The sequence below is a fragment of the Mustela nivalis genome (assembly GCF_964662115.1).
Source record: "Mustela nivalis genome assembly, chromosome: 9".
Classification (NCBI taxonomy): Eukaryota; Metazoa; Chordata; class Mammalia; order Carnivora; family Mustelidae; genus Mustela; species Mustela nivalis.
In genome coordinates, this window is record NC_139028.1 from 112,905,073 (window position 1) to 112,915,665 (window position 10,593).

The following is a 10,593-nucleotide window of genomic DNA, read 5'->3' on the forward strand; positions in this document are numbered from 1 at the left end:
CAGGCCTTGTTCTCTAGGTCTCCCCAGAGAAAAGGCTTATCTGCTTCCCCTGGAGGTGATCTGCTCCGTCCTGTAATGGCCTGGTCTGCAGAAGATTCTATGTACAAGGCCCCTAAAAACAACTTAAAAAAAGAGAGGAAGAAAAAGCAGACTTTTGTCCAAATACGGCAGAAGAGTCAGGCTGGGGGTTGGGGAGGGACCAAAAACACATAGGTTTGTTCCTGGAAGAGTGGTTCATTCTTCCTGCGGAGAAAGTCTGTGTAGAAACAGCTTTTCTGTCAGGAGGAACAGATTTGGCCAACGGTGAGTTTTGTCAAATCAAGGTAAAGAACAGGGGAGGTCTGGTCCTCTGCAGTCTGGGGTGTCCAGCACCGGTCACAAGGGCATCCTCTGTACCCCGCGAATCCTCTCGAAGGGGAACGGCAGTGCACGCGGCCATGGTGCTTGGGTTCCAGCAACAGTTGCTGCGCTCCAGGGACCTCTGAAGGTATCCAGCGGCTGGGACAGGCCCAGCTTGGAGGTGACACAGAGTGTCAGGGCCGCTCAGGATCTCTGCTTTCTGATCTCAGTGACAAGAGCCCAAGGCCCACGGATGGTAAGTGCCTGGCCTGGAGTCACTCAGGCCGAATAAGAAGCTGGGCCTTTGGAATCTTAACACGGCCCTCTCCACGCTCACATCTTGAAGTTGCAAGTTCAGGGTCGGGCCGGTGGCCACGCAGTGGGAGAGGGTTTCCAGAACCTTCTTTCCAAGTGCAGGCTGGGGTGAACTCCGCCTGTGAGCTCTGCAACCCCGGGGCCCCAGCCTGCAGGTTGAGCAGGGTGCTGTGGGTACAGAACCCGGTAGTGCTTTGCAGAGCCAAGCCCCAGAAACCTCTGAGCGCTTGTGGTAGACACTCCGCCCACTGCTGGGCTTCCCAGCACCCCCATCCTGCGGGGGCCCCCAAGCCAGGAGCTGCAGCTGAGCCCAGAGCACTATGTTAACTCTAACCCCCCCCCCCCCCAGGAAGGAAGAAGCTGAGGTTAGTGGGAGCCACGGAGGACGTGAGGAGGCCATCGGCCACTTAGGAAGCTGCCAGGGCTGGTGGGAAAGATTGGGAGGTTTGGTCTCAGCAGTCGGAGGGGACACCCGAGAGGCCACAGCTGTAGCCCCACCCGTGTGAGTACAGGCCACTGCCCCACCTCAAGTCCCCTCCAGGCACGCTTCTCTGCTCCAGCCGAGACTCTCCCTCACCATAGCCTTGAGGCCCTGTTCACCCATGGCATGGGGTGGGGGCTACCCTGCGCCCCACAGGCTGGGGGCTGGACAGCAATTCTGTGCCCAACAGGGTGTCACACATGTCTACCCAGACACAAGCCAGCCCCTCTGGGCTCTAGACCTGCCTCCCACCACCCACACCTCTGTGGGGGCCAGACACTGTGCCCAAAGCCACCCTCCGGGCCCGTCTGCTGACCTACAGCTCCCTCCTCCTTCCTCCGCTCGGTCTCCCTGAAGTTGGGGTGGTCCGTGCAGCTGCCCCAGGTGACCTACTCTGCCAAGACTCAGTCTCTCACTTCCCTTTTGGCCCAGCTGGAACATTCCTCTGACCTGTGTCTTCTTCATCCTGCCCTAAGTACGGGCAACGAAAACAGGCCATCTGAAAAGGGACTGGGACCTGGGGAGATGAGAGGACCCAGGCCTGCAGAGACACAGGCTGGGACTCATCCAAGGGCAGGGGCGCAGCAGGACCCTTCCCAGAGCTGGCGTCGAACCCCTGTTTGCTATTCGGCTAGCCTGGCCTCCGGCCCCTTGGGTTCCAAGACCTCACCCTGAGACACCCCATCGCTGTCTACTAGTCATGATAGGCAGAATTCTGAGCTGTACCCAATGTTTCCCACTCTGGTGTACACACCGGCTATAGAGCCTGTGGTTGTGACTATGATGGCTTTCCTCTGTGATAGGTCACGTTCAGTGGCACAGTTGACCTTATTCATTTATGGATTTATTTTAAAGATTTTATTTATTTATTTGAGAGAGAAAGAGAGAACTTGTATGCACAAGAAGGGAGGAGGGACAGAAGGAGAGGGAAAGGCAGACTGGAGCTGGACGCGGGGCACGATCCCATGATCCAGCGATCGTGACCTGAGCCAAAGGCAGACCCTCAACCAACTGAGCCACCTAGGCGTCCCTGCAGTTGACTTTAGATAGGAGAGTCTCCCAGTGGCCTGACCTAATCACAGGAGCTCTTGAAAAGCACAGATATTCTGCCGCTGGTGGCAGAGGAAGGGAGTCAGAAATGCAAAGCACAAGAAGGAGTCAAGGGGCCAGTGTTGGCTTAAAGATGGAGCGTGGCCATGTGGAAGGAATGTATTGGCCTCTAGGAGCCGAGGCTGACAAGTGGCAAGGAAGCCCAGTCCCTGCTAAGGGATAACAAGAACAGGCACGGAGGGAGACTCTTCCGCCCCGAGCCTCCCGCTGAGAACTCAGCCAGGGTAGCCCCGGCATCAGCATCTGAGACTTGGGACTTCTGACCTGCAGAACCAGGAGCTAAAAAACATTTTTTTAAAACACTCTATTAAAAAAAATTTTTTTTTTTAAGATTTTTTATTTATTTATTTGTCAGAGAGAGAGCGAGCGAGAGCAAGCACAGGCAGACAGAGTGGCAGGCAGAGTCAGAGGGAGAAGCAGGCTCCCTGCGGAGCAAGGAGCCCGGTGTGGGACTCGATCCCATGACGCTGGGATGATGACCTGAGCCGAAGGCAGCTGCTTAACCAACTGAGCCACCCAGGCTTCCCACTCAATTTTTAAAATTTTTTTAAAGATTTTATTCAGGGGCACCTGGGTGGCTCAGTGGGTTAAAGCCTCTGCCTTCAGCTCAGGTCACGATCTCCGGGTCCTGGGATCGAGCCCCACATCGGGCTCTCTGCTCATTGGGGAGCCTGCTTCCTCCTCTCTCTCTCTCTGCCTGCCTCTCTGCCTACCTGTGATCTCTGTCTGTCAAATAAATAAATAAAAATCTTTAAAAAAAAAAAAAAAAAGAAGATTCTATTCATTAGTTGACAGAGAGAGACACAGCAAGAGAGAAAACAGAGGTGGGGGAGTGGAAGGGGGAGAGGGAGAGGAAGGAGCAGGCTCCCCGCGCAGGCCAATGCAGGGCTCGATCCCAGGACCCTGGGATCATGGCCTGAGCCCAAGGCAGGCACTTAAGCCACTGAGCCGTGGTGGGTGTGTCTTTTGGTCAATGAACTATTTCTTCAATTGGCAACACCTGGTGGCCAATCGTGACAAAAAGAAAAGGAAAGACACTCACAGTGATCGTGGAGTCAGTAACTGATAAAGCAGATTGCAACACTGAACAGGGTGCTGCCTGGCTTGATACGCGCGCACGCATACACACACACACACACACACACACACACACACACACACACGGCTCCGAACAGAGATTTCCCTCCCCAGGAAACATCTGGAGACATTCTTGGAGGTCACAGCTTGGGGATCATTGCTGGCATCTGGCAGGCTGGAGTCAAGAATGTTGCTTACTGGGGCGCCTGGGTGGCTCAGTGGGTTAAGCCTCTGCCTTCAGCTCAGGTCATGATCTCAGGGTCCTGGGATCAAGCCCCACATCAGGCTCGCTGCTCAGCAGGGAGCCTGCTTCCTCCTCTCTCTCTGCCTGCCTCTGCCTACTTGTGATCTCTCTCTCTCTCTCTCTTTCTCTGTCAAATAGATAAATAAATAAAGAAAGAAACAAATTTTTTAAAAAATGTTGCTTACCATCCTACCACACACAGGACGGCCCCCAACAGAGAATTACCCAGCCCCAAATGTCCATAGAAGGTTGAGAACCCCCCCCAACTTGCACCCAGCCATTGTTAAGAAGCAGTGTAGCCTAAGGGCCAAGTGGAAGGTCAGGTTCCAGTTCTACCCACGGTGTGATCTTCAGCAAGACTTGAGGTCTCTGAGACCAGATGTCAGGAAAGCACCTACCTCTGGGGTAAAGGAGTTACTGTGCAGCGTGCACAGAAAAACAAAGTCAGCTAACTTGAGCGATCACAGGAAATGTCTACACCGCTACGCTTGCATCATAGGAGCTGGGGCAATTTTTGTTGACTTTTCTATATTGCCCAAACTTGATATAATGGACATATTTGATTTTCTTAACTGAGGGGAGAGGGAAAGCTGAGGAACAAAACAACTGGCCTGTACTTTAAAAAAAAATTTTTTTTTAAAAGATTTTATTTATTTGACACAGAGAGATCACAAGTAATCAGAGAGGCACAGAGAGAGAGAGAGAGAGAGAGAAGCAGGCCCCCTGCTGAGCAGAGAGCCCAAGGCGGTTCTCGATCCCAGGACCCCAGGATCATGACCTGAGCTGAAGACAGAGGCTTAAGCCACTGAGCCAACCAGGCGCCCTGGCCTGTACTTAAAAAAAAAAAAAAAAAAAAAAAAAAGTGAGATCTTGAAAAACAAATCAAGGCTAAGGACAATTGCAGACTAAAGAAGGCTGAAGGGAGCTGGTAGCCACATGTGAGGTGTGATCTCTGTTTATTGGGACAGCTGGTGACATTGGAAAGGGGATGGCAGGGGCGCCTGGTGGCCCAGGGGGTTAAGTGTCTGATTTCAGCACAGGTCGTGATCGCAGGGTGGTGGGATAGAGCCCCAGCCCAGGCTCTAGCTGGGCAGAGTCTGCTTGGGATTCTCTCTCTCCCTGTCTCGGCCCCTCCCCCTGCTCCCAAACCAGCTCTCTCTCTCTCAAGTAAATGAATAAATAAAATCTTTAAAAAAAAAAAAAGTAACAAAAAAAGAAAGTGGATGGCATGTTCGATCTCAACACAGGATTGCTTCACTGTCTCTGGGCCTAAATTTGGGAACCATATCTCAGTTGTGTAAGAGATGTCATGGGGGGGGGGGGGTACATGTTGAAATATTTAAGGGTGAAGGGTCATAACCTATGTAACCTTCTCTCAGATGGGTCCGAGGAAATTCCAGGGGTGTGAGAAAGAGAAAGAGAAACCAATTGTTGCAAAATGTTACTCTTATTGGTGAATCCAGGTGAAGGGTTCATTGGTAACTTTTGCTCATTGTACTTTTCTTGCAACTTTTTTGTTTTGGCAAAAACAAAATCAGGCCTGTAACTAGGTGCTCCTCCCCCGCCACCCCCTGGGGACCAGGCCAGTGTGAATTTGCTGCCCCCTGCCGGACACAGCCAAGCGAAGTCCATTTATAGTAAAAGGGAGAAACTGACTGTTTTTCCCTTGGTGCGATGGAATGCCGCACCGCCCTGAACGCACGCTAGCGACCTCCGGGGCCGGACGGACCGGCGGCAGGGTTCCATTGGGATAATAAGCACACGACAACAGCGACAAATGCAGGCAAAACGAACACATATTGTTTTAGGCTGCATACATGGTGGGGGGGTGAACAGGGAAGGACAATGAAGCGATGATTGTAAAAGGCAGCACTGTGCTTACCTAGGGAGGGGTCACCTGGAAGGACACTTGTGGGTGGGGGGGAGCAGGCTCTGCAGCGCAGATATTTTCTTATATTTATTTATTTGAGAGAGAGAGTGTACGAGCGTGGGGGAAGGGGCAGAAGGAGAGGGAGAGAGAATTTTAAGCAGACTCCCTGCTGAGCGAGAACCACCCCCCTTCCCCTCCCCCGCCACCTTCCCCTCATTGATCCAAGGAACCTGGGATCATGACCTGTGCGGAGATCAAGAGTCAGAAGCTTAACCGACTGCGCCACCCAGGCACCCCAGAGATTTTCCTTTTTGAGTGGTAGTTACACGGGGACTTACTTTATAATTACATAAATATACACTATACATTTATGTTTTATACATGAGTAGCAGCTGTAAAAGTGCCAGCAAGGAAGCCCCCCACTTTGTGCCAGGTGCGCCCTGAGTGCCTGGGACCCGCCACTGCGTTGAGGACACTAACTAAGGGATTCTGGCCGCCGCCTCCTGGGAAGGCTGGGGAGGACTCCCTGCGGTGGGGAGGAGGGTGGGAGCGCCGAGCCCCGCCGGCTAGAGAGGGCCGCGGCGCAGTGCTCCCCCTGGTGGTGGCTGCGGGGAGTGAGGCTTGCAGAAGAACCGGCTCCCCTCCATCCTTACCCCCAGCCCCCTGCCTCCTTCTGTCTGCCTCTTTTCCCCTGTTAGTGCCTCCTCCTCCAGGGTCACCACCTATTCCTAGGATTCACCTCAGGAGAAGCTGGACTCGGACTCCCCTCTCAGGGAGACGTCCCTGGGGAAAGGCGCTGCACTCTGACCTTTGCTTCCCCCATTGGCTCTTGACTGTCAGAACAGTGAATTTGCATGCCCTCTCTGCACGCCTGTCCTTTCCCAAAAGTGTGGTGAAGTCTGGCCCTTACTGAGGGCCTCCCCGCTGCCCGCGCTGGCTGACCATGACCGTGGCTCCAGGGTCGGATGCCTGCCTCCCCCCAGGCGTCTCCCTCCACTATCAGTCCCGCAGCTTGCGTTTATGAAGATACCACTCCGCGCCCGTCCCAGGTTACAGGAAACCAAAAGTCAGTGGCTGATAATGCCCGGGGTTCACAAGTTGGGCGGGAAATAGCTAGGCATTGGTGGTGGCTGTGATGCGGACCCTAACAGAGCTCCCAGAACATGAATGGGACAGCGAGCAGCAGGGGTCCCAGAGGGCTCAGGAGGACGTGAGAGCAGGATCCAGGTGAGGTGAGATGGGCACGGGCCAGTGAAGAGGGAGGAGCCTGTCCGCGGCAGCTGGGTCTGCCTTGCTCGGGAGTTGGAATACGATCTGTGGGAGCCCGCAGAGGCTCTGTTGAGGCCAGTGGAGATGGACACTTAAGGCAGGGGACGTGGCGGGTGGATCTGGAACACTTACTATGCTGGGGTGGGGTGGGGCGGGGCAGGCTGGAGGAGTGAATCATGGACTTTGCCCTCAAAGAGTCTCAGACCAGAGCTGGGGTAAGATAAGTGCACAGAGCTCTCAACCCTGCATGAGTAAGACAAAGGGCTGGTGGGAGAGGCCCACAGCGCCCCAGGTGCCGTAGAGGGGAGCAGCTCCTGCAGTCACTGGAGGGACTTCTGAGCTAGAGATGGGGGCCCAGGGAGCCGAAGCAGATAGGGCCCCCGCGAGCAAAGCCACCCTGGGAAAAGTGACTGTCGTAAGTGCCAAGAGAGGGTGCCTGGATGCTTGTCTGCTGCCTAGTCCGTGGAGAGAGAAGGTTCAACTACTCTGTGCCCATATTATTTAAAAAAAAAAAAATCTTATTTATGGGGTGCCTGGGTGGCTCAGTGGGTTAAAGCCCTGCCTTCGGCTCAGGTCATGATCTCAGGGTCCTGGGATCGAGCCCCACATCGGGCTCTCTGCTCAGCGGGGAGCCTGCTTCCTCCTCTCTCTCCGCCTGCCTCTCTGCCTACTTGTGTTCTGTCTGTCAAATAAATAAATCTTTTAAAAAATAAAAATAAAAATTCTGTTTATTTATTTGATAGGGAGAGAGAGAGCGAGAGCATGAGAGAGCACAAGTAGGGGGAGCAGCAGAGGGAGAGGGAGCAGACTCCCCACTGAGCGGGGAGTCCGATGCGGAACTCTATCCCAGGACTTGGGATCATGACTCTGGGATCATGACCTGAGCCGAAGGCCACCCAGGCACCCCTGCTGTGTGGCTTCAGCAAGATGTGCCCCGTCTGAGTCTGTGTCTTCACCTCTGGAACAGGCTTATGACGGCAGCTTTGCAAGGTCGTCGAGCTGACCCCAGGTGACGGAACTGCGCAAGCGCCCAGCGCACGGAGAGGCACAAGAAACGGCTCCTGTTATTATGCAACTCGAACTTTATTCTTAGGTGTGTGTTTCCAGTTTTGAAAAGTGTATCTTTTAGCAGCAGAAGCCTTTTTATTTAAATGAGAATGTCTTCAGAACTGCCTCGTATCAAAGCCAGGCAGGAGTGAGGCTGTGCGGGAAACTGGCAAGGGACTGGGTCTGAGTCTTAGTGGGTCTGGCCCCACTAGGGTATACACCACAGCTGGTGGCTGGAAGCGGGGAGCCTGTGGGGTTGGGGATCCAAGAGAGAGGAGGGAGGCAGCTCTGGGTCCTTGTCCTGGGGGTAGCTCCAACACAGACCAGGGTCCAGGGCCCTTGGGCTCTCTTGGTCACATGGGACATGGGTAGTGCTCCCTTGGGGTGCACGACAAAGGCTTAGGATCTGTTCAGACATTTATTGAGCACATACCTGGGCCTGGCCTGGGCTGGGAGCTGAGCTCCCAGGTGATGGGGTGGATAGAAACCCTGGGGGAGTCCAGTCCTCTAGGGAAGTGCAGGGTGCTAGGGGGGTTGGGATCAAGTGGGCTTCAGGAAGGCTTCCTGGAGGCGGCAAATGCTTGGGCAGAGCTCGGAACAGTTAGTAAGGGCGAACCTGGCCAAAAAAAAAAAAAAAGAAAGAAAGAAAGAAAGCAAGCTGGAAGGTATTCCAGGCAGAGGGAACAGCATGGGTAAGGCCCAGAGGCTTGCCGCAAACAGTCCATATGTAAGTGAGGACCTAAAGCAGTGAGTCTCCCAGGAGGGGAAATGGAAAGGCAGGAAAAAGACAGGAGGGAGTTTGGCCCGAGTGTGCATTAGGGTAGCAAGTAAGTCCTCATTGCCCTAGGGTACCCCAGCCCAACCCTTCCCCCGCAGGCCCTGGCGGCTGGCATTGAGGCGAACATACCTGTGACCTATGGAATTGGCAGCCAGAGGGGAGATGAGAGCACTGGCTGTCAATTCATAGGTCAGAGCCCTGTGCACTCGGTCTCGGCAGCCTGCGGACGGCCCACCGCCCTTGGCCAATCTGGGCCTGGGAGCATGGCCCGGGAGGTCATGGGCAGCAGCCGGTTCCCCTCCTCCATGGGTACTGGCCCCCGTCCCCGATAACAGCAGCCCCACTGGAACCAGTGGGCACTTCCACATGGAGTTGCTGTTACAGGGGGTGGGAGCCGACTGGAGGCCGGGGCCCCGCCTGGCTGGCAGCTCTCCCCCCCGGGCACAAGTCTGGGGGAGGATCTCGTGCCCACCTGTCGGGGCTGCCCAGGTCCTCATGACCACAGGCCCATGGTCTTTTTATTGAGGCTCCTTATCATCTGGGCCCACACCTGGAGGCCCCACACCAGCCCTCCTTCTCCGGGCGAAGTCCAGGCTCAGCCCCGGCGGGGCTCATAAAGCCGGGAGTGGCTCCGATTTACAGCTCCTGGGCAGCCTTTGCCCACTGGGCCACCCCCACGCCCTCTGTCCCCAAGTTCCTTGTTTCCGCCTTTCTTTCCCAGCCAGCGCCGGGTCTCCACCCTCTGCCCTTTGCCCACCCTTCCTGCCACGGCCTCAGGGTGGACGGACAGGACAGTGAGGGACACCTGGGCATCTGTCAGTCTCCAGGGACCGCCGACTGCCCAGATTCCTGGGGATGGCCCCAGATGAGAAGCTGGAGGCAAGACTGAGAGGGGCGGGGGTGCGGGGGGCGGGGGAGACAGAAAGTAGGAGAAAGAGGCCAAGAGGCCAAGAGGAAGGCAGATGTGGAACAGGAGGGAACTAGAACGGAACAGAGCAAAAAGGGACTGAGAAAGGCCAGGGGGGAGGGAGAGGGAGAACAGGGAACGAGAAAGGATGCTAACCCCTGGCAGAAGGCTACAAACAGGGCTGTCAGCAATCCCGTCTAGAAGAACGCTTAGCACCTCAGTGGCCTGAGAGCCAGCAGGGGTCTGGGAGCTGGGTGACCTTTGAGCACGTGGCTTAACCTCTCAGAGCCACTGCTGTTTCCTCACATGCAAATCAGGCCTTGTGAGGTCCCTCCTGCCCTCTGGCCCCCACTGTTGGGAAGCCACCCTCCCATCAAGCTCTGGTTCCATCCCTGCTGTGGGGAGTGGAGGGGGCTGCTTGCTGTGGTCCCTGAGCCAGACCAGGACCCCCAGGAGAGCAGACTTTTCTCCTGCAAGGTGTGTTCTCGCCCACCCTCCCACCCCCCTGACAGGATCTGGCCCGAGAGGTTTCAGTGACAGGTTCCAATGCCAGTCCTCCCCATCTAGGGGACATGTTGGAGAGAACCCAAAACTTCTAGAGAGAAGGGGGACCGGAGATTCTGAGCCTTGAGAGTGGACTTGGGCCATGCCCCCCTCTCCCGGCAGTGGAAACACCCAAAGAGGCAAAGGAAGCTGCCCAAGGTCACGGAGCCGGGCCTTGAGGTCCGTCCCGTCTGGCGACTTCGCTGAAGTGGCCTCCTTCCCCTTGGGATGCAGTCAAGGTAGGATGGGGGGTGCCCGGGCAGGAGTCCGTTGCCTGGGCGGACAGGCCTGTGAATGAAGACACCATAGCAGGTGACACTGCCCACCCGCCAAAGCCCAGAAGGGCCTCCCGAAGACACCCAGGCAAGGCCAAGCGCCAGGCTTGGTGGAGGCAGTAGCGGTGGCCCCCCAAGCACAAGTCCTGACCCCCTCATCTCACAGGTGGAAATGGAGGCCCAGGGCCAGAAGGGATTGCTTAGGTCACCCAGCAGCTGCCTTGGCCCTTCCCTTTCTTCCTCAGAAGGGTTGGGTCCCTTGCAGCAGTGGCAGGGCCCAGGAGAGCCCTGGGGCCAAGGGGCTGTAGGGGTCTGACGGCCTGGGGCAGGCTCTTACC